Raw genomic sequence first — 22,601 nt, 5'->3', positions numbered from 1 at the left:
TAGTGTTCTCTATATATAGTAGCATCTCATCTGCAAATAATGACAGCTTTATTTCTTCCTTTCAAATTTGGATGCCTTTTATCTCTTTTTCTTGTCTGACTGCCATACACCTAGGAGTTGTAATACTATGTTGAATAAAAGTGATGAATGAACATCCTTCTCTTGTTCCTGATCTTAAGGAAAACACTTTTATATTTTCCCTATTAAGTGTGATGTTGGATGTGGATTAGTCAAAGATGGTCTTTTTGATGTCGAGGTATTCTCCCTCTATTCTCACTTTGCTGAGAGTTTTTATCATAAATGAATGCCGAATTTTGTCAAATGGTTTTTTTCTGCATCTAGTGATATGACCACATAATTTTTATACTACATTCTGTTTATATGGTGTATCACCTTAATTAATTTGTAGATATTGAACCAAACCTCCATCCCTGGAATAAATCCCAGTTGGTCATGCTGTATGATCTTTTCAATGTATTACTGAATTCAGTTCGCTAACATTTTTTTTGGAGAATTTTTGGATCTATGTTCATCAGGGATATCAGCCTATAATTTTCTCTTTTTGGTAATGTCTATGTCTGGTTTTAGAATCAGAGTAATGATGGCCTCATAAAATGAGGTTGGGAGCCTCCCATCCTCTTGAATTTTTTGGAATAGTTTGAGAAGAACAGGTATTTATTCTTCTTTGAATATTTGATAAAATTCACCTGAGAATCCATTGAGTCTAAGACTTAGTTTGTCGGCAGTTTTTTTTTTATTTCTGCTTCAATTTCATTAGTAGTAATTGATCTGTTCAGATTTTCTGTTTCTTCTTGATTCATTCTTAAAAGAGTACATGTTTCTGGGAATTTACCCATTTCTTCCAGATTGATCAATTTGTTGACATATAATTGTTCATAGTATTTTCTTATAATCCTTTGTATTTCTGGGGTGTCAGTTGTCATCATCTTTTATTTCTGATTTTATTTAATTGGGTCCACTCCCTTCTTGATAAGTGTAGTTAAAGGTTTATCAATTTTATCTTTCCAAGGATAACCTCTTGGTCATTGATATTTTGTTTTGGGCTTTTTTTTCAGACTCATTTATTTCTGCTCTGATTTTTATTATTCCCTTCCTCTACTCACTTTGGGCTTTGTTTGTTGTTCTTTTTTCAGTTGAATGGCTTATTTGAGATTTTTCTTCTTTCTTAACATAGGCCTATACTGCTAAAAATTTCCCTCTTAGTACTCCTTTTGCTGTATCCCATAGATTTTGGGTCTTTGTGTTTCATATTTATTTGTCTCAAGGTCATTTTTTATTTCTTCCCTGATCTCGTTGTTAACCCATTTGTTGTTTAGTAGCATGTTATTTAGCCATGTGTTTGTGTGTTTTTCAGTTCCTTGCTTGCAATTGATTTTTTGTTTCATACCACTGTGATCAAAGAAGATGCTTGATATAATTTCAATCTTCTTAAATTTACTGAGACTTGTTTTGTCACTAACATGTGGTCTACCTTGGAAATTGTTCCATTTGCACTTGAGATACATATTTTTTTTCCTTCTTTGGGGTGAAATGCTCTAAAAATATGAAACAAATCTGTTTGTTCTAATGTGTTATTTAAAACTACTGTTTGTTGATTTTCTGTCTGGAAGATCTGTCCAGTAGGGTGTAAAGTCCCCTACTATGACTATATTACTGTCAATCTCTCTCGTTATGTCAGTCAACATTTTCTTTATATATTTAGGTGCTATATTGGTTGCATAAATGTTTACTAGGGTTATGTCATCTTGTTAGATTGATCCCTTTATCATTATATAATGTCCTTCTTTGCCTCTTATTATAGCCTTTGTTTTAAAGTCTATTTTGTCTGATAAGTATTGCTACCCTAGCTTTTTTATCATTTCTATTTGCATAAAATATCTTTTTCCATCCCTTTACTTTCAGTCTGTGTGTGTTTCTGTGTTTCTCGATCTGAAGTGGGTCTCTTGTAGACAGCATATGTATGGGTCTTGTTTTTTTATCTATTTGGCTATCATATATATTTTGATTAGCGCATTTAATTCATTTACATTTAAAGTGATATTGATAGGTACATAGTTAATGCCATTTTATTGTTCATATTTATTATCTCCTACCCTTTCTTCTTCTTAAAGAAGTCCATTTAACATTTCTTGCAATACCAGTTTGGTGATGATGAATCCTTTAGCTTTTAGCTTTTTCTTATCTCACCTTCAATTTAATTGATAGCCTTGATGGGTTGAATAGTCTTGGTTGTAGGTCCTTTTTTTTCATCACTTTGAATATTTTGTACCAATCCCTTCTGGCCTGCAAAATTTCTGTTAAGAAATCAGTTGACAGTCTTATGAGAGCTCCCTTGTAGATAACCAGCTGTCTTTCTCTTGCTGCTTTTAAGATTCTCTTTTTCTTTAACCTTCGTTATATTAATTATTATGTGTCTTAGTGTGGGCCTGTTTGGGTTTATCTTGTTTGGGACTCTGCATTTCCTAGACTTGTATGTCTACTTTCTTGATCAGGTTCAGAAAGTTTTCCATCATTAGTTCTTCAAATAGTTTCTCAATCTTATGCTTTCTCTCTTTTCCTTCTGGTGCCTCTACAATGCAAATATTGTTACACTTGACGTTGTCCCCTAAGTTCCCCTAACTATCTCTGCTGAAGTTTTCACTAAGTTCTCTGAACATCTTTATAACTAGTGTTTTGAACTCTGAAGCTGGTAGATTGCTTGCCTCTGTTTCATTTAGTTATTTCTTTGGAGTTTTCTCCTGTCATGTCCTGTTTTCTCCTGTTTATTTAGCTAGCCAAGGAATGTGAGTTTATTTGGGACATGTAATTTTTTTATTTTTTTCTTTTCGCTGTTTCTGTGGGTGTTTTTTCTGCCACCTTATAATCAGAGTTGCTGATTTGATTCTCTGCTTCATCTAATCTGCTATTGATTCCGTCTAATGTATTTATTTCGGTTATTGTATTCTTTATTTCTTTTTTTATGGTTTTTATGTCTTTTATTATGCTTACTATCTCTGCTGAAGTTTTCACTAAGTTCTCTGAACATCTTTATAACTAGTGTTTTGAACTCTGAAGCTGGTAGATTGCTTGCCTCTGTTTCATTTAGTTATTTCTTTGGAGTTTTCTCCTGTCATGTCCTGTTTTCTCCTGTTTATTTAGCTAGCCAAGGAATGTGAGCTTATTTGGGACATGTTTCTTTTCTCTTCATTTTGGCTGCCTCTCTCTGCTTGTTTCTATGTATTAGGTAGATCCTCTATGTCTCTCAGTCTCATCAGATAGTTTTATGGAATAGGTATCCTGTGGGGCACAGTCTCCCTCATCACCTGAGCCAGATGTTCCAAGTGTGTCCCTTATGTGGGTTTTGTGTCCTCTTGTTGTAGTTGAGCTTTGATTGCTGTTGGCATGTCAGTGGGTGGGACTGACCCTCAGGCTGACTAGCTGTGAGGGTCAGCAATGACTATAACATATAAGTTACTGTGTGGGGCTGACCTCACAGAGCAGGATTCATCCCAGCAGGCTCTGGTGCTTGCCAAAACCACCTTCTGGGTGTGCCACTTGTGTGGCTATAAGCTGGTGCTCTGATGTGGTCTGAAGCTAGCTACTGGCTGTGTTGATTCTGGGGCCTCTTGGGAGGGGCTCTAGTACAGGCCAAGGTCAACTGCTACCTGTGACTGGCCTGGGACTACCTGGTAGGAGTTACTAAGTGATCTGCAGTTGGTAACTGCCTGTGCTGGATCTGGAGGCATGTGGGCTAGGCCTCGCTGAACCAAAGCCAACTGCCACCAGCAGCTGGGCAGCTCAGCAATTGATACATGGCACCCCAAGGCCTGCCACCTCTTGCCAGCTGCCTGTAAAACTCAGCTGCTGAAAGAGCCTTGGACAGTATTTGAGCTGAGTGATGCAGTGTCTCCAGGAGTCACCAGGGTGGGATGAGTGGTGTTCACCAGGTTAATGCAGATTCAAATTTGGCACAAGTACTGAGCCTGGATTTGACCCATGGGCTGAAGCTTGATATATAAATTGTTGGTTGGCTAACTGGACCCATACAGGAGGGCAAGGAGAGCTGGGAGAGGCATGCCACTGGACTGGTGGATGGATATTTAATAAGCTCAGGTTTAGTTCTTCAAGTATAGTTCCTATTAACTGAAGAGACAAATTATCTGTCACATCCACATCACACAATGGTGAGAAGGCATAAGATAACTGAAATAGATATTCCTCTTCACAGAGACAAAATAAAAGCACACAGCAGGTCCACAACAGTTCTGAAATCCATTCAAACATATGTCACCAATTATTTGTTATGGCACAGTCCTGTTTCCTAAGAATGATTCATTGGCGCTTTGGGCTGCTACCTCTGAGATCTTAGTTCTGCTCTCTGAGTCAACCCTCTTTCCCCATTAGACAAGTCATCCTTGTAATTAGTTTTTTTCAGCTTGCTTTCTGCAGGTTAGGGAAACAAAAACTTCTTATCATTTTGTACTATCGTATTCCTTGCATTCCAAGTTTCTATAATTCCTTTTAAAACTTGTGGGCTTCCTGTGTGTCTAATTGTAATCCATTCCATTCAACAAAAGTCACATCCCAATTTCTTCCAAAAAAAAAAAAAATACTTGGCCTAAGCATTAATGTCCTGTGGGACAATGCCCTTAAGATACTTGGAAGTTTTGTTTTGTCTAGTCAAGAGTCTTCAGGGGCTCTATTTTTAGCAGAAAGGGCATACCCAAATATTCTTAGAAGTCCTGTTAAGCATACTTTTACATTTTTTCAGGTTACAACAAAAGGTCTTACAGGCAGACTCTTGAGATCTTTACCATACTGAATTTGATCTTTACTCTGATGGCATCATTGACTAGGAGAATTTTTTTTAGGAGACTAAAGAAGAGAAACTTTTTTTTAACACAGAAAATCCTAACTTCCTTATATTTCCTCTAATTTTTCTCAAAACTGTTCCTTTGATTTCTCTAAATTTTATGCAGAACAGTTGCTTCTTGAGTCCATATCTCTCTTCTCATTTTATTTTCGCACCAGCACTAAAAAAACTACCTGGCAATGTGTAAATCTACTCACCAGATTCATAAGTTCATTAGGTACATATATCAGAGTGTATGCTGTTTCACTTTTACCCCCAAATCTTATTCACATTTCTGTTGTGGCAACTCTAACCCAGAACCATATAAGGAAAAGTGAGAAACAGACAAAGCTTAGCTGATACAGTACAAAACCACCACATTTACAGAAGTAGCAAAAATGATGTTCCTCCCTTTCTTATAAGCTTATCCCTCTTTTTCTACAAACACTGCAAAAATTAAAAGAAAATAAATAAAAGCTTCATATTCTATAACAAATTGTGAGTTTTCTTAACATGTCAATTATTGTTATGAAGACAAAACTATTAACAGTTCTTATATTATGTAGTAACCTACTACCTTCTTGTGCACGTGTAAAATCTTTCCCTTAATCTCTTCTTACTCCTCAGGCCTGACTGCCCTCTAGTCAGAGTAACTTCATCAGTTATTATTCTATTTATATAATTATAAATGTTTGTTTAAATGAAATTTAATCAATACAGAAAAGCATAATGAGAGCAAACATTATTAGAAATTTCACAGCACTGCAACATCCACTGTTAACACTTTAGTGACCACTGTCTCATTGTTCTCTTTATGCATATGTATACACACACATTTCTACATCTTTCAAGGTATTTTTCATTGAGAATTTTCTTTCTTCCTTCTTTCTTTCCTTCCCTCCTTCGTTCCTTCCTTCCCTCCTTCCTTCTCTCCTATCTCCCTTCCTTTCATAATGTGTTTGTTTTCCTTGACTTCCTTTTACCATTCTATAAGTTACCACATCTCCATCAAGTTAACCGGTATAAGAAACCTCGAATAAAGTTTTCTGTGGCTTTCACTTTGTTGCGGGGCAAGAAGGGTGGTTGGTATAGTTTCTCATGGTTTATCTTTATTTTTTGAAGATCTCTCCAACTCAACTAATAAAAGATAGTTAATAACTTTTTTCAATAAATTCATAATATATAAACCCCTACTCATGTTGGAATTTGTATCTTGTATATGATAAAAGAAATTAAGAGCCCATTTTTACTTTCTTCAAAATGAACACCCAGTTGTATTAACACTATTTATGAAATGAAACATGTATCCTCCTCCAAAATTGCCATATATTAAATCTCTCATATACTGGCTTGAGCTCTCTATTTTACTCTTCCAATATCATAGTGTTTATTAGTAATGGATTAATGTTTTAATATATATTGAAACAAATTTATTCTCACTATTCATCATTTCCTAACCTTCTTGGCTACTTTTGTGGTTCATTCTTTTGTATTCAAAAAGTCAGTACCATTTTATCCAATATATTTAAAAATACTGAGATTCCAGTTAGAATTACATCAAATGTATGTATTGGTTTGCCATTATCGACATTTTGTGTCATTGAGTCTTCCCAACCAAGAGCATATTATCTTTCAGACTGGTTAATGGACTTCAACAGATGTTATAGTTTTCTGCATAAAGATGTCATTTCCTTCTCTGTAAGTTTATCTCTAATATTTCATTATTTCCCTACTGAATGGCAGTAAAGAGCAAATAAGCCTAAATCACAAACTTGATGTTTAGCTCCTGGATAATTAGCATGGACTATGACTAAGTTTTCAAGCAGAATTATTTTACAGAGCTGAGCTAGTGAGATTCCTACATTAACAAAGTCAAGGTCACAGGGCAGCCCCCTTGTAGAACAGTTACATCAGGCTGGCAAAAAGTAGGAGTGAACCACAGCAAATCCACAGTCACTAAGAGACAAAAGAAAAAAAAATGCGCATACTACTTATCCCTTGAATTTGATTGAAACATTTTATAAGGAGCAACTGATTAATATACATATATGCAGATGTATATGTGTGTATAGCTTTCATGGTTAAATGGTTTAAAATAAAATGTGACTAGTGGCAAAATCCAATCTGCAAATGTATAAACCACCCTCAGTTTACACTTCACACAAACTGCCTCTTCAGCAAACTGCTTCTGTCTTAATCAGAGGTTACAAGTAACATTAGTAATGAAAGAAAAATGTTGGTTCTCCACTCTAGATATCAACTTCATTTTTTTTTTTTAATTTTATCCTGAAAAGTCAAAAATGCAATCATTTTATTTGGTTATTTTATTTGGTTATTCTATAATCAAGAACACTAATCTTTTGAGAGACAGTACAACAGGAAGGCGAACAGTGTGTGAATTTTACTGACTGTTCTTTATGGTAATTGGGCTGTAGCTATAATCACTGTATTCTAATTTCGAGACAAATACAAAAACAGATCAATTGGTTAGCTGAATAGTTTTGTATATCCTTGAATACCAAATTACCTTTTGACTTTCCTATTAGAGTATTGTAGGGTTGGGATGAACTTTAGTGTCTTATATCTCAGACATTAAACTCTACTCGCTTTTATTATGTATCTTTCCAATAAACATGCTATCCAACCAAAGTTTAGTTAAGGGGCGGGTAAGCTAGACAGCTGCCAAGGGTGTCAGGCCATCATAGACATCAAAAAAATCCCTCAAATAAATTGAAAATACAGCATCAGGCAACTGAGGTTTTATACATGATTCCTTATATAACTATCAACTTATATAAGAAGTAATATAAAAATATGAGTGTACTTTTTGGAATATATATGAAAAAAACATTTTTTCTGAAATATACATTTTTCAAATATTTTCTGGATATATATCTAGAAATATATATTATGTATATTATTCACAATCCCTACTGCTCTTTATGGAAAATATATCCTTTATTTAAAAAAAAACTCAGTCATTATAATGGCTTTCAACACACTTGAGGAAAATATTATGGTGTAGACAGAGGCAGTGGTGAAATTCTAAATATTTACTAACCAATACAGCAAGCACATCAGCTTACCAATGCTTCTTTCTCTGGGGAAAAAAAAAAATAAGGAGAGCTAATACATCTATGTCTTTGTCTCTAGACTAAATATTCCCATGACTTTCAGAACTGGCTTCATTAGCATGGTTTCAAATCCTCTCCCAATGCTGGTTCTTCTCCTCTTCCACCAAAGCTACAGTCCTCATGGATAAAGACAACAGTCCATATGTGCTCCCACCAATAGGGCAACAGCAGCATGACCACCTCTTTCTTTATACCATACTTTTAAAAGACTTGAAAACTGCACTAGCTTCTTTGGCAGGTTCATCATCCTCATAAGGTCAACCTTATGAGTTACCTTTCTATAATCTTTTAATACTACCTTATTACATTCAAGGTTTATGTTAAAATACTTAATTAGAAAAACAGACACCTATTTTATGACTGTAATAAGAGATAACCTACTCCAAAATGCATGAATCAGAATCTGCTAATGTGTAACATATTTACTCTAAATGCTTAAATTAAAAAGAAGTGTATTACACTTAACAATTTAACATTTCCATGACTGCAAGAAGCAACTTTTCTACCAATGTTTATTTCTACTATGATGAGTGTATTACCATATCAACTCCTAGGAGTTAGCTGTGTCTATAACAGGCATCAGAAAATTAAATGTATAACTAATATTCAAAGAGACTGCAATAAAAAATTAGTGTGGTAATTACCAATGTTGAAGGTGAAGAGTTTTAATCAAATCACTTTCTTAAGTCCCTATATTTTCATTTTAAAATGTGTTTGAGAAATCGCAGTGAAGGTTGCTGCTTTCAACATCAAATGCAAGTCTAATTAGTACCTTTTTACTGCAATTAATAACTGTTACACTCAGCATTCTTTAAATCAGTATACATAGGTTCTCCCTTGTTTTTTTCTCTTCATCTAACCCTTAACCTGCTGTGTTTGGCAACAGAGAAGAGTGTTCATTTTGTTTGGAAAAAATAATTGCAATTCGTACTGTCCAGGAGATTTCCTCACAACTAGACAGAGTAGATATTTGAAGAGACTTTCAATTCCCTCTATTGCTTATGTTATGGCTTTTAACAGATTCTGAAGGATACCATCAGTTTTCTAGGCTAGTACCTCAAAGTGTTGCTCATATGAAATTTGCTTTCCATCAGTGTTCTATTTACTCGATGATATAAATCTCCTTTTATCCTCCCATTGAGATGGGATTTCCAGAACCAAATAGTTTTCTTTGGTACTTTATAATTTTCTGGCTACATTTACACACTTTGGTATTTGTTAGAGATGATAATTATTACATGAGTGTTAAATCAACAAGCACTAGTTCATTTAATTAACCAAGATGATAAAGGAAAATCTTACTCATGCCCTGATACCTCAAAATAGTAAAATAAAATGTATAATAGTGAAACAGAAAGAGCACTGGACTTGAAATCAGAAGACTTGAGCTGGAATCCTGATGTCTCTACTTATTTTACTACATATGGGATCCTGTACATGTTACTTAAACTCTCTAAGCTGCTGTTTCTTTATTTACAAGATCTTCAGTGAGTGTGTCAGCTAAACTCGAGGTAGCATGTGAGAAGAAACAGGGAGAGAAGGATGATTAAGAGATTTTTAGGCCTAAGAAATTAAGTATGACTTTACTACTTACTGAGGTAAGGAAGATGGCAAAAAAAATATTGAGAGTTTGTTTTTTTTGACATGGTATATTTGAAATATCTATACTATATCCAAGCAGAAATAATAAATAAGAAGTCTGATACAAAAGTCTAGAATTCAAGGAAAGGTATGAACTAACATGTTAATAATAATTACTTCTACCCACTATTCACCAAACATACTGGATGCTGTAGATAAATTATTTCTCAAGACAAACTTTTGCGTGCATGAGTATTTTTATCATAGTTATACTTTTCTAATAGTTAGCACAGTGTCTAGTTATGTAAGCTACTAAAATATTTTTTGAATGAATTTTCAAATGAAGATGTCAAGATTCAAAGAAACTTAGCCATAACTAGTAAGCAACAGAACCAAGATTCAAGATTAAACTTTTTTCTAATTCTAAACAGTTATTCTTATCTAATACCTTCTTACATAATAACTATAAAGCAACTTCGCACTCATTAGTTTATTGAGTCTTCACGATAGTCATTTCTGATAGGAGCAGATGAGAGATAGAGGCTCAGAGAAACTGAGTGGTTTGATACTACTGTGCATTTTGTCACTTTTGCCAGGGCTTTCTATCACTCACAGCTAAAGACAGTTATATACACTGCTGGTAGGACTGCAAATTGGTATAGCCGCTATGGAAAACAGTATGGAGGTTCCTCAAAAAACTAAGAATTGATCCACCACCATATGATCCAGCAATCTCTCTACTGGGTATTTACCCCCAAAGACTTGAAAACTCATATCCAAAACGATATTTTCACACCGACATTCACAGCAGCATTATTCACGGTGGCCAGGACACGGAAGCAATGGAATTGTCCTAGGATAGATGACTGGATAAAGAAGCTGTGGTACATATGTACAATGGAATATTACTTAGTCATAAGAAGAGATGAAATACAGCCATTTGCGATAACATGCATGGACCTTGAGATAATCATGCTAAGCGAAATAAGCCAGACAGAAAAAGTTGAAAACCACATGATATCGTTTATATGTGGGATATAAATCAAAAGCAACAAACAAGACAAACAGAAACTCATGGATATGGACATTAGACTAGTGATTACTAGAGGGGAGGGGGGAGGGGAGAGGTAGATGGGGTAAAAGGGGTCAAATATGTGATGACAGAAAGAAATCTAAACTATGGGAGGTGAACACACAACGTAAATATATATATGCCTTACTGTTAAATTGTACACCTGAAACATTGGATTTCGTTAACCAATGTCACCAAAAAAATAATAATAACAAATTTATAAATAAATAAATCTGCTTTCAAAAAAATTAAAAAATAAAAATAAATAAAGACAGTTACATAAGTTGACCATGCACAACCTTCTAACCTAAAGCTACTTATCATAGAAAACCTACTCCAGGCGTTTTCAAATACCTGAATAGATCACCTGATTGATTCACTGATTGAATCATATAAATTAATTAGTGCTGATATTTGGTTCTATGGCTTTGGTAGACACTGTAGTCAATCAAACTTCAAAACATTTTATCATAATGTGGCATAACGTGGCAAGATAATCTATAATAGTAATCATTTGAGTATTTTCTTGCTTCTTTGAAAACCCAAAAGAATGAGAGATACTGTCCTCGTCCACCTACCAAAGAGGAAATGAATCTTGGCCTCCCAGAAGTCTGGAAACTCTCTTGCTGAAGTATAAAATTAACAGGGTTCCATTTGGAAATGCTTCTGCTTAGAGAAGCCATAGAATCTGGAGAGAAGAGTAGGGTGGATGGACGACAAATGGCTCTACTTGAGGCAAAAGGATAACTTCCCTGAGCCTGGAAAAATGGAAGGTATTTGGGTATGAGGAGTGCCCTGGACGAAGGGGAAGGTTTTGGAGTGGGCCTTGGGAGATGAGTTAGTGGGATATTCACTCTGCCTAGAATGTTCTTCTGCCAAGTAGTTACATGGCTAGTTCCATAGTTCATCTAGGCCTCTATTCACATGTCACAAACTTCAGGAGGCCCTGTCTTACCACCTAAAAATATCTACCTCCAACATCCCACTATCACCTTCTCTCCCCTTACTTTGTTAAATATCAGATGTATGATCTCTAAAAACAGTGACATTTCCTGGTTCAAAAAGATTTTAACCAAGTTCCATAGTAGGAAGAATAAAGTGATTTGAACCTTGATCAACAATATTTCTGTGACTTTTAATGTTCTATTAAATCATATATTCATGATCTTTCTAAAATTTTCATTTATAACACATTTCATGCTTGCTTTTATAATGTCCTGCTTAAAAGTAAAAGAATTTTTCTAGCCATGTTTATGCTACATTATTCATAAATATTTTGGTATGTAGGTAGTAAGGGCTAAGGCAGTGACGGAGCTAGAGTAGGAGAATAAGTGGCTCACGAAACCACTTTGAATCAGCTTACTCTTGGTGAAACTCCTTTTCTTTAGATAGGCTTCACATAAATTAATTAATCCTAATATTTGGAGCTGGGGCCTGTGGGAGGTAATTATGTTTAGATGAGGTTATGACGGGGACACCCTCACAATAGAATTAATATCTTAGAAGAAGAGGAAGAACTCTGTGTGTCTTCATGTTCATGCAATAAGGAAAGTCCAGGTGAGGACATAACCAGAAGATAGCCATCTGCAAACCAGAAACGGGGCTCCCACCAGACACTGAATCTGCCTTGATCCTGGACTTCCCAGCCTTTGGAACTATAAAAAACAAATGTTTGTTGTTCAAGCCACCCCGTTTATGGTATCTGTTATAGTAGCCCAAGTTGACTAAGACATCATGTTATACAAAGGCAGGAGAATTGTAAAGTTATTGATATCCATGATTATACACATAGAGACACATGTACATGAACACAGAAAAATAAATGTCCCTATATGAAGGGAAGAGATAAATAAAGCAATTTGTATTTTTAAAAACTAAAAGAATCAACAAAATAACATACATAAGAAGAACACTGAAAGAAAAAAAAAAGATCTGGCATAAATCTAATTAATCATATCAGCATAGAGAGGTTCAGATTGGTTTTGGTAAACACAGGGTGGTTTTTGAGTGGAAAGTAAATAAGTGCACTGAGGTGCTGTACTAATCACATTTGTTCTAACATTGACCTTATAATAATTAAAAATTGACGCTTGCAACATAATACAGCTGTGCAATCATATTTAAACCTAATCATTTCATAGAGAGAGGAAAGCTGTACAAAAAGGTCAAAGACACTTTAATTTCATGACAGTAAATTTACTCTTTATTCCCAAAGTGAAAATGTCTAATTTCTAAAAGAGCAAACCAATAATTACTTATTATAAACCTATTTTAGTCAATACTTAATTTCTCTATATTGATTAGTGTTTAGACATTTAAAATGTACCCTACAGCAAGACTATGTGTTTACAATACTATTCTCCCTACTGATGTTTGTAAGTATTACAGGTATCGATTTAAGACATGTCTCAAAAATGCCAAACTTAATAGTAATCATATAAAAAAGGGTTTGACTCCTTTAAAACTGGAATTTAATTTTTAAATATTTGAATACTAGTGTCCTTAAAGGTCTCTGTATTACAATCGCTATTTCTGCCATTATATACTTTAATGATGGGTACTCGATTAAACTATGCATTATAATTCTCCTCTCCCAAAAGTAATAGAGAGAGAAAATATATAAATGATCAACATTATCATTCACGACTGAAGAAAATGTTTTTTATTTTATGTACTTTTGATTGTAAAATAAAGACTGGGATATTATTTCACCCTTAACTTGCATTCTGTGTAACTTAGAGCTCCTTGCAATAAAACAAAATGATGCTTCATCAGGATGTTACTGGGAGTACCAAGGCAATTTGTAAACTTTCTATCATTAAGTCTGAGTGTAACATCACTGTGAGGCAGGTATTAATATAACACTTCTCTCTTGAGGAGTTTGATGTATTTTACATAACTTTATTAACTCTTCTTAGAGCTTGGCAAAAAGGCTAAGATGTCTAACCATCTACCTCATTCACAAAACACACACAAAAATAAAAAAAGATTGTATATAGCTACATATTTTAAATTCTCTTTTATTACTAATCTGAAATTATGACCAAAGATAAGGTCAATTGGGTCACTCAATATATTTGGCTTTTGTTAGCACTGATGTTTTAACAGGTTTCAATTTCATAAATTTGAAGTCAAATTAAATACTTAAAAGATTATTAACCCCATGAATTATTGAGCAATACTGTTTCTGAAGATGGAAGAAATTTATGAGTAATAGTCAACTTTTCCCTTTATTAAAAACTGCAAAAGCAGGTTATGATCCTAGTAACAGGCATCACAACATCTTTAAATAAATCTATGCATCCCTTAGCAAGAGTGCAACTATGCACACATGGAGACAGCCTGAAGAGAGATATAAAGTGAAGGGCACAGAAATACTAACAATGTTTAATAGCTTACCAAGGGTCAACCACTATTTTAAAAAATCTACATGTATTAACTCATAAAATGGTGCAATATTATCCCCATTTTATGATGAGGAAACTGATGCTCAGAAAGCTGATCCAGTCTTAGATCACAAAGCTACTAAGTGGTAGAGTAGGAATACAACCCAAGATATATGATTCCAAAGCTCGAGTTCTTAGCCAATGTTCTAGAAAGGAAGAAAAGCTGCCCTTAGATGCCCTGATCCATGGTATACCCCATCAGAGAGTTCCAAGTCCATAACCCTTTTCCACTCCAATTGTAACATCTGTCATCTCACAGTCAATCTCAAAATCATCACTGAAGAATAAGTGCTCAAGTTTGTGTATTGTACTTTCAAAATATGGCACCAGAATTTAGAAGATGGTCACAAGGAGGTAGTATTAGTATAGTTAGAAGTACAGACCTTGGTGTCAAACAGACTTCAACAGGCTATCACTAGGCAAGTTACTTCTATCCAAGCTTTATAAAATAAAGATCATGAAACTTGCCACCTGGTGCTATAATGATAATTAAAAAAGGTTAATATTAAGTGCTTAAGACAGAGCCTCACATATAATAAGCACTCAAAAAGTGGTTGCCATTCAGCAGAGGAAACCATCAAAAAAACAAAAAGACAACTTACTGAATAGGAGACAATATTTGCCAATAATAAATCCCATAAGGGGTTAATATCCAAAATATATAAGGAACTCATACAATTTACCACCAAAAAGACACTCTGATTAAAAATGGGCAGAGGACCTGAATAGACATATCTCAAAAGAAGACACATAGCCAATAGACATATGAGAAGATGCAAATTAAAACCACAATAAGATATCACCTCATACCTGTCAGACTGGCTATCATCAAAAAAATCAACAAAAAAGTGTTGGTGAGGATGTAGAGAAAAGAGAACCCTCATGGAACTGTAAAGTGGTGTAGCCACTATGGAAAACAGTGTGAAGGTTTCTCAAAAAATTAAAAATAGAACTACCATATCACCCAGCAACCCCAATTCTGGCTATTTATCCAAAGAAATCCCAAACACTAATTTGAAAAGATATATGTATCCCTATGTTCATTGCAGCATTATTTACAATAGCCAAGATATGGAAGCAACCTAAGTGTCCACCAATAGACAACTAGATAAAGAAGTGGTGCATACATACAATGGAATAGTACTAGGCCATAAAAAAGAACAAAATATTACCATATGCAACACATGGATAGACCTAGAGAGTATTATGCTAAGTGAAATAAGTCAGAGAAAGACAAATACCATATGATTTCATTTATATTTGGAATTTTAAAAACATAATAAATTAACAAACAAAACAGAAACAAACTCACAGATATAGAGAGCAAACCGATGGTAGCCAGGTGGGAGGAGGGTTGGGGGGATGGGTCAAAAAGGTCAAGGGATCAAGAGGTACAAATTGGCAGGGATGTAAAGTGCAGCATAGGGAATATAACCAATAATATTGTAATAATTTTGTATGGTGTGGGAGAGTGCTAGACTTATCAGGGGGAACACTTTATAAGTTAAATAAATGTCTGGCCACTATGCTGTAAAAAAAAAAAAAAAAGTGTTACTATTATAGTAAGTTAATATAAAATTTTTTGAGCCATTCCCGAAACTCTGAAATTCAGAATCACACTACTGGTGGCAAACTGAACTGAACTGATTCTTTTATAAAATATGTGTTCTTGGCATTATGCATGATCTTGTTTGTTTAATTCTCAGAACAAATCTAGAATTAAAGTGTGGTTATGCCCACTTTTAAATTGGAAAATAAGCTTAGACATGTTGTTACTTGTCCATTATCCTGCCAGTAGAAATTAGATGATTAATCAATTAACTAACTAGATGTGTACCTAAAAGCAGATGAAAAGTACCAATAAGCAAGAAAATTATTTGAACAACTATCTCTAACTCAAAAAATTTGGAACTAAAAAGTTCCTAGACTGAAGTTCACATTATTTAGCTTTTACTGTAATTAGAGTAAAGCTCCACCTAGAAAGAGTAGTTAGAACAGAGATGATTAAGAGGAAAAATACTTCCCAAAAATATATCCCCCATGTCAAGCACACATCAGGTCCTTCTGCTACTTCTATCAAAGCTACCAAGGGAAAAAGGCTAAAGCAGGGCCAAGGTTAGGGTAGGAATTTCTGATAGTACTAGCGGGGAAACAGGTAAGAACTCTGCACTCACAGGCTGGGGCTCCAGGGGAAAGAGGTTAAGACTGTGGCACTGTAAAGTAGATTTGTTTCAAATAAGCCTCACCTGCATCCAAATATCCTGTAGAAGTCGGCTTCTGGTCTATTCACAGAAATCTGCAGAAAAAAGGAAAATTATATTACTCTTTCACTGACCTCCTGCCTGAACCTTAAGCTACCACTATTCCTTAAATTGCAAATATTGTAGTTATACAAAATAGACACCTCATGTTGAATTAGAACACTATTTTCTCTATTTAATGCATTCAAAAAGGTTATGTCATTTGCATAATATCTGCTATATATAAGAAAATTATTTAGCACTTTCACTTAAAGAACATGATTCAGAACTGACTCCAATATATACTTTATTTCCACAATAACTTTAAAGAAAACAGATTTAAGGAAAAGAATGGAATTTCCTCTTTCATTGGCCAATATACAAGCCAGTATGGAAAATATAGCAGATATCAAAGTAGTCATATATTAAAAGAAACACGAGCTCAATTATAAGGGCTCTGTTTATACAGATGTGGAAAAGAGTGGGAAAAAATACTTGACCCATATGTCAACAACAAATATAATTAAAAATATATTCATATTATACCAAGAACATATAAGATTGTGTGTTCCACTATCAATTATCAGGCAGCACCCAACCTAACCATTTCTTCTATGTTTAGAATATATGACCTCTCTCAATAATTCATTCTAACTTTTAACAATTGCCCTATTAAAGTAAATCTTTTTTATATAATTAAAATCACTCATATAATAGGATAGAAACACCTAGAATGATGCTAAGCACATACAAGTAACTCCACAAACATTTGTTGATGAGATGGTGATTCCAGCCTATTTCTCTTTTCTCTGACCTTAGTGGAGACAGGAGAAATGCTTAGGTAGGAACACTGGCAAAATGGTTAGAAATAAGAGGAAGTTGATTAGAGACAACTGCAGGGTAGGACTGAAGAAGAAAACAGCACAGAATGACTCACTGTGCCCTAGTACACTGTGATCTTAAAAGACATAGCCAGCCACCAACCAGAACTTGCTAAAGCATATACACAGAAAATCTATTGCCCTCTTGCTTTCCCACTTACTCCCATGCAAATAACTCCCAAATCAATCAATCTCTCTCTCTCTCTAACCCTGTCTTCTCCCAGAGTTCCAATTCCATTTATGTAACTGTATAATTGTATTGGGTGGTAGCATGGAAGGCATCTTTGGTAAGATCTAGTGAAAAGAACCATTATGAGTTGCGAACATTCTAGTGTGAGAAGTACTAACGTTAACAAGGAAAAATTTATTTGTCTTGCAGATTCTTCAGTCTCCTGAATCTTACTGGAGAAATTTAGGTAGGTGACTGGTTTAGAGCAGGACTCTCTGGTAATAGAATGGACTTTTTATCCTCAGCAATAAAAGATCCAACAAAGGGACTAAATTTAGATACTCTGACAGCACCTCAAACTCAAAATTTCTAAAATTAAACTTCCTAAAGAACTAGTTTCTGCGGACTTCCTTGTTTGTTAAGAATACACTTGTTCTCTCGGGCTCTAAACATGAGTCATCTTGCCTCACTCCTCACCCACCTCCATCATATCTAATTAAACATCAAGTCAAATCTGTTTTTTCTTCAGCACTTTTTTACAACCCTCTGCTGCTTTCTTTTCCCACTGCTTCATCTCTAATTTGGTTTTGACCTCATACTTGGCTCCTTGACTATAGCCCCTTGACTCTTCTGAACAGTTCATCTGGCAAGTAGCTTCTGCTTTGAGTTTGAGCTCTGCTTTGATTAGGTCACTATTCTTATCAGAAATAGTCTATGGGTCCCTCTTGTCTGCTGTACAAAAATATCCCAAGCTTCTTTCAAATACACCCCAAACTGCCTTCGGTCTTACCTTCTCCTATCTTTTTGGGCACCAGCCATGCTGGCTATAATCCCACTCCCCACCTCACTCTACTGCCCTAACTCTGTCATTTCTTTTCCCTATAATGCAATCTCCCCACCCCCAGCACATTCCAACCCACGCAACTCCCCCCTCAACACACACACGTACACCCATGTTTTGCCACCAGCTCAGATATCTGCCACTCCTTTAAGTTTCACTTCACCTTCACACAGATTCCCCACCAGAAATTTTCCTGCTCTCTGGTAAAGCTTTCAATTGACTTCATTTTACATCAAAACATATTTGCTTCATCTTGTAGTTGTTATTTTTATTCAAAGATCCAACTTTCCCTACTACGCTCTCTGTCCCTGCAAAGAAGGACCTTGTCTTATTTGTCTTCTTATGACCCTAAGTGCCTGGCATGGTGCCCCTCACATACTGAGTGTTCAAGAATTATTTTATGTGAATAAATGCAAAAACAAAATGACTGTTGCAGATATATTGTTTTCAGAACAGTGCTTTGCAAGCTTTAGAATGTCACAGAATCACCTGTGATGCTTGTTCAGATATTCTGATTCAAAATATCAGGTCAAAGAGTCAAAAAGATGTATTTTAAACACTTTTTAAACTCTATTAGTTTCCATGGGAAAAGATGTTGCCTAAGCAATTCATAATCTGATATACTGAGATTCCACACCAAGCTATCATTTTTTAAAAAAATTTTAAAAAACTGCACATCTCAGCCTAGCAAAACAAATGATACTTAATAACAGTAATAACAAGTTGATGTTCAATAACAATAATAAACTTGGAGTTAAATTTTATATTTTAAGAATCAGTTATTAGGTCAAATAAATCAAGCAGGATAATATTTCAGTTGGTGGTGTCTACTGACAATAGCTTGCATTCCAAACAAAAACTAGTTCTCAAATACATATGATAATGCACTATCAAAAAATGCATGCTGGGAAAACTGGAAAGTCACCTGCAAAGAATGAAACTAGATTGTTGTCTATCACCACACACCAAAATTAACTCAAAATAGGATTAAGGATCTGAATATAAAACCTTAAACAATAAATTGCATAGAAGAAAACATAGGAACTAAACTCATGGACCTTGGACTTAAAGAAGATTTTATGAATTTGACTTGAAAACCCAAGTGTGGTCTCCAGACCAGCAGCATCACCCAGAGCTTGTTAGAGATGGGACCTCAGGCCCCAGTTTGAGAAATGTCCCTTTTAAGTGCTGATCTGTTGGAGGTAAGGCCCATTTCTTTTTCTGGGGCTCTGTAGGCTGGGCCTGGAGGTCCAAGGGGGCCATATTAGGCTGGAAGGGACTTGAGGCTCCTGTAGGTACAGTTTTCCCAACCTGGGCAATGAACACGGGCCAGATCACTGCCATGCAAAATCCTGTGCACTGGGGGATGTTGGCCAGCACCCCAGCCTCTACCGACTAGATGCCAGTAGCTCCCACAGTTGTGACAACCAAAAATGTCCAGACGTGGCAAAATGTCCCTGGGTGCAAAATAACCCCCTACTCCCAGGAAGAGCCCCTGGTCAAGACCATGGTCCCATAGCTGGCTGCACAGCATAGCTTCCTGGAGGATCCACAAAAAGACAAGCACCCCTAGACTCCTGGGCCCACAGTGTCAGAATCTCTGGGAGAAGGCCTTGACAGTATAAACACACCCAGGTGATGGACTTGTGAACAAACTAAAACCATTCAATTCCGTACTTTAAAAGGATGGACTTTGTAACTGTAGAGGGCAGGGCTAGAGATCGGCCTGGGGTCTCAAGTACTTTCCAGCAATGCAGAGGCCCTGTCAGGTATGCTGGGGGCCCCATGTCTGAACCTCGCACAGCAAGGGAATGGCTGCAGAAGTGGGTTGGGACCATACCAAACTAAAAAGCTGCTGCACAGCAAAAGAAACCATCAGGTAGGAGGTGACCAAGCCCAGAAGAGGCTAGACTTCGAGGTAACAAGGCCAATTTTCCCAGAAGGTGCCCAAGGATGAAGGCTAGCTGAGCCTGGCTTTAAATTGAGTCTGTTCCATTTGTACACAAGCACCTTATTTTAGCCAGTTTACACTTGACTGACTGTTAGTAAGTGGTTATTGACGCCTTCAGTTTTACTCCTAAGCTTCCAGGCTTGGGGAAGTTAAAGTTCCAGGTTCTGTGTCATACTCAATTTGAGGGCACGTGGTGTCTGTGTGGGCACACCTCTCGTTCCCCTCCCAAGTTTGTCCAGCTACATTACATATTGGTGGTTTCAATAAATAGCCATAATGGCTAACAGGGGAAAGAAAAGAATTATCTTCCAAATCCATACTCTTTGCGAATTCTACAAAGGAAATATATAATTATTAGAATTTGGCTGACATATTGAATCTGGTACACTGAGAAAAGTCATAGGACTTCTAATGATAGAAAATGGTCCAGACCTTTACATGTCATCAAATGAAAATAAATCCTTTAAGCAAAGTACTCTAATGAAGCCATGAATTCGGAGGGGGAGGGACACAATTCATCCCATAACATCCATAACAGGATGTTAGGAGGCAGAGTTGCCACATATGGTTGTACCAGTTATGCATTGCACAGCTCCAAAATGTGTCACCCACATCAGTTATCATAAATTTGTGTGTTATTTAATTCAAAATTTTATTGCAGAAAGCTTTTCAATTAAAATCTTCCTGGAGAAAATGATTACCTTTTTTGGCTTTCACAAAGGACCTTTTAGGCTAGCAATATTCTTTTGTGGTAGGAAACATTTCCACAAGGAGCACACCAGGGTAACACTCCTGGCCTCTGTTTGCCCCTCCCTCCACTCACTCCTCTCTTGAAGAGTGTTTATTTTGAATGACTAATTTGGAAGGAGTTCCATGAAGGTCCTATGTCCACACATAATAGAGGCAGTATGGGATAGGGTATAACATGCAACTTCTAGAATAAGATGACCTGGCCTTAAACCCCAGTCCTACACTCACTATGTGACCATTTGTGTGCTTAAGATTCCTCATCTATAAAATAAAAATGATAAATTTACCTACTTTTTAGGGTTGTTGTAAGAATTCAATAAGATTATACCAATTTATAAAGTGTATTGTATAAATAATCAGTAAAAGGCTGCTCTTAATATTTCTGTATAGATTTTAGGATTGCCTTTCCAACTCTCTTCTCATAAGCTGAAGAGGAACAGATGAGGGCCATATTGATAATGATCTGAATGTAGTTCCAAAAGAGCTGCAGCTATATTCAACTACATACCAAATATCTGGTTCATGGCTTGCAGAAGATACTCTAGACTTGTTAAATGAATGTGTTTCCTAAAGGAATCAAGGCCAGAATGCGAAATTCCAGTCTATATGGAGAGTGGGATTTTTGTCTCTGTCTGCCTAGTATATCTTTTTTCTAGTAGGTACCAAAATATTTATTGAGTGGCTATCAGGTTAAAAAAAATAAAATCTATTAATATAACTTTTTATCATTGTTCCTTTCCTGGGTGATTTTTCCTTAACAGATGAATGGGTCCTTGATTTATGAAAACTGTTGCATGATTTAAAATGCCTGCTGTGGAGTTCTGTAGATGGATAGTAGTGATGGTCACACAAAGTGAATGAACTAACTGAACTGTACCCTTTAAAAATGGTTAAAATGGTAAATTTTGTGCTATGTAGATTTTGACACAATTTAAAAAAGAAATGTCCACTATAGATCTATAGTGAGAAGGGAAAGTTGTGCTACTGAAACACAAGGTTAAGAATCAAATAAGTTACCAGAATGTTGGCACATGGCAGAAGCTTAACAAAAGTTAGTTCCCTTTCCCAGTAGTTCTAGATCAAAAATGCCCCTGATGGTGACAAGTCACCCAGAATGCCCCGTGCAGCTCCTATTGCCAGATAAAAAGGTTCTTCTGAGGGGAAAAACTCTCCAAGCCTTGTAATGCTTCATATCCTGAAACTGCGGATGGCGGTGATAACCTTCTGGAAGAAATTTTACAGCTTAGTCTCTATTACAATCAGTTCTAATATCATAAATTATAAAGTATCAAAGGAAATGCTTGAGACTATTAAAAGAAGACATGCCATTTACTACCCATTTTGGATAGGCATCTGTAACATTTGTTTCAAAAGAACATAGATTTTTTTCAATTACAGCTCTAGTGAATTTATGTGCCTCATTATAAAGTAATTCTGTAGGAGTTGAGGGATAGAATGTAGTCATTAACTCTTCAGAGGAAAACCACAACAACCTACAAAGAAAAATGAAAGATGAAAATAATAACTTTAAATTTAATATACAGCCAATGGTTTATTTAAAAAGATATATTTCTATTCACCTACTACTCAGTCTTGAACTTGACGATTTTAGAAAAATCACGTATTCTTGATTGTCTGAGTTTAAATAAATCATGACATGATCCTGAGAACTTGGCAAGAACAT

At 35.6% G+C, this 22,601-nt stretch overlaps 1 long non-coding RNA gene across 1 annotated transcript in view; it reads right to left on the bottom strand.

The window, feature by feature from the left end:
• Positions 1 to 22,601, bottom strand: part of LOC111731607 — a 130,000-nt gene that overhangs the window by 48,835 nt on the left and 58,564 nt on the right. The window contains exon 3 of the long non-coding RNA XR_002777220.1: positions 16,332 to 16,381. This is a non-coding gene — a long non-coding RNA (uncharacterized LOC111731607). The remainder of the gene's footprint in view (positions 1 to 16,331; positions 16,382 to 22,601) is intronic.

This window comes from Pteropus vampyrus, unplaced genomic scaffold (assembly GCF_000151845.1).
Source record: "Pteropus vampyrus isolate Shadow unplaced genomic scaffold, Pvam_2.0 Scaffold11, whole genome shotgun sequence".
NCBI lineage: Eukaryota > Metazoa > Chordata > Mammalia > Chiroptera > Pteropodidae > Pteropus > Pteropus vampyrus.
The sequence above is the reverse complement of the archived record's forward strand: the minus strand, read 5'-3'. Positions and strand labels throughout refer to the sequence as shown.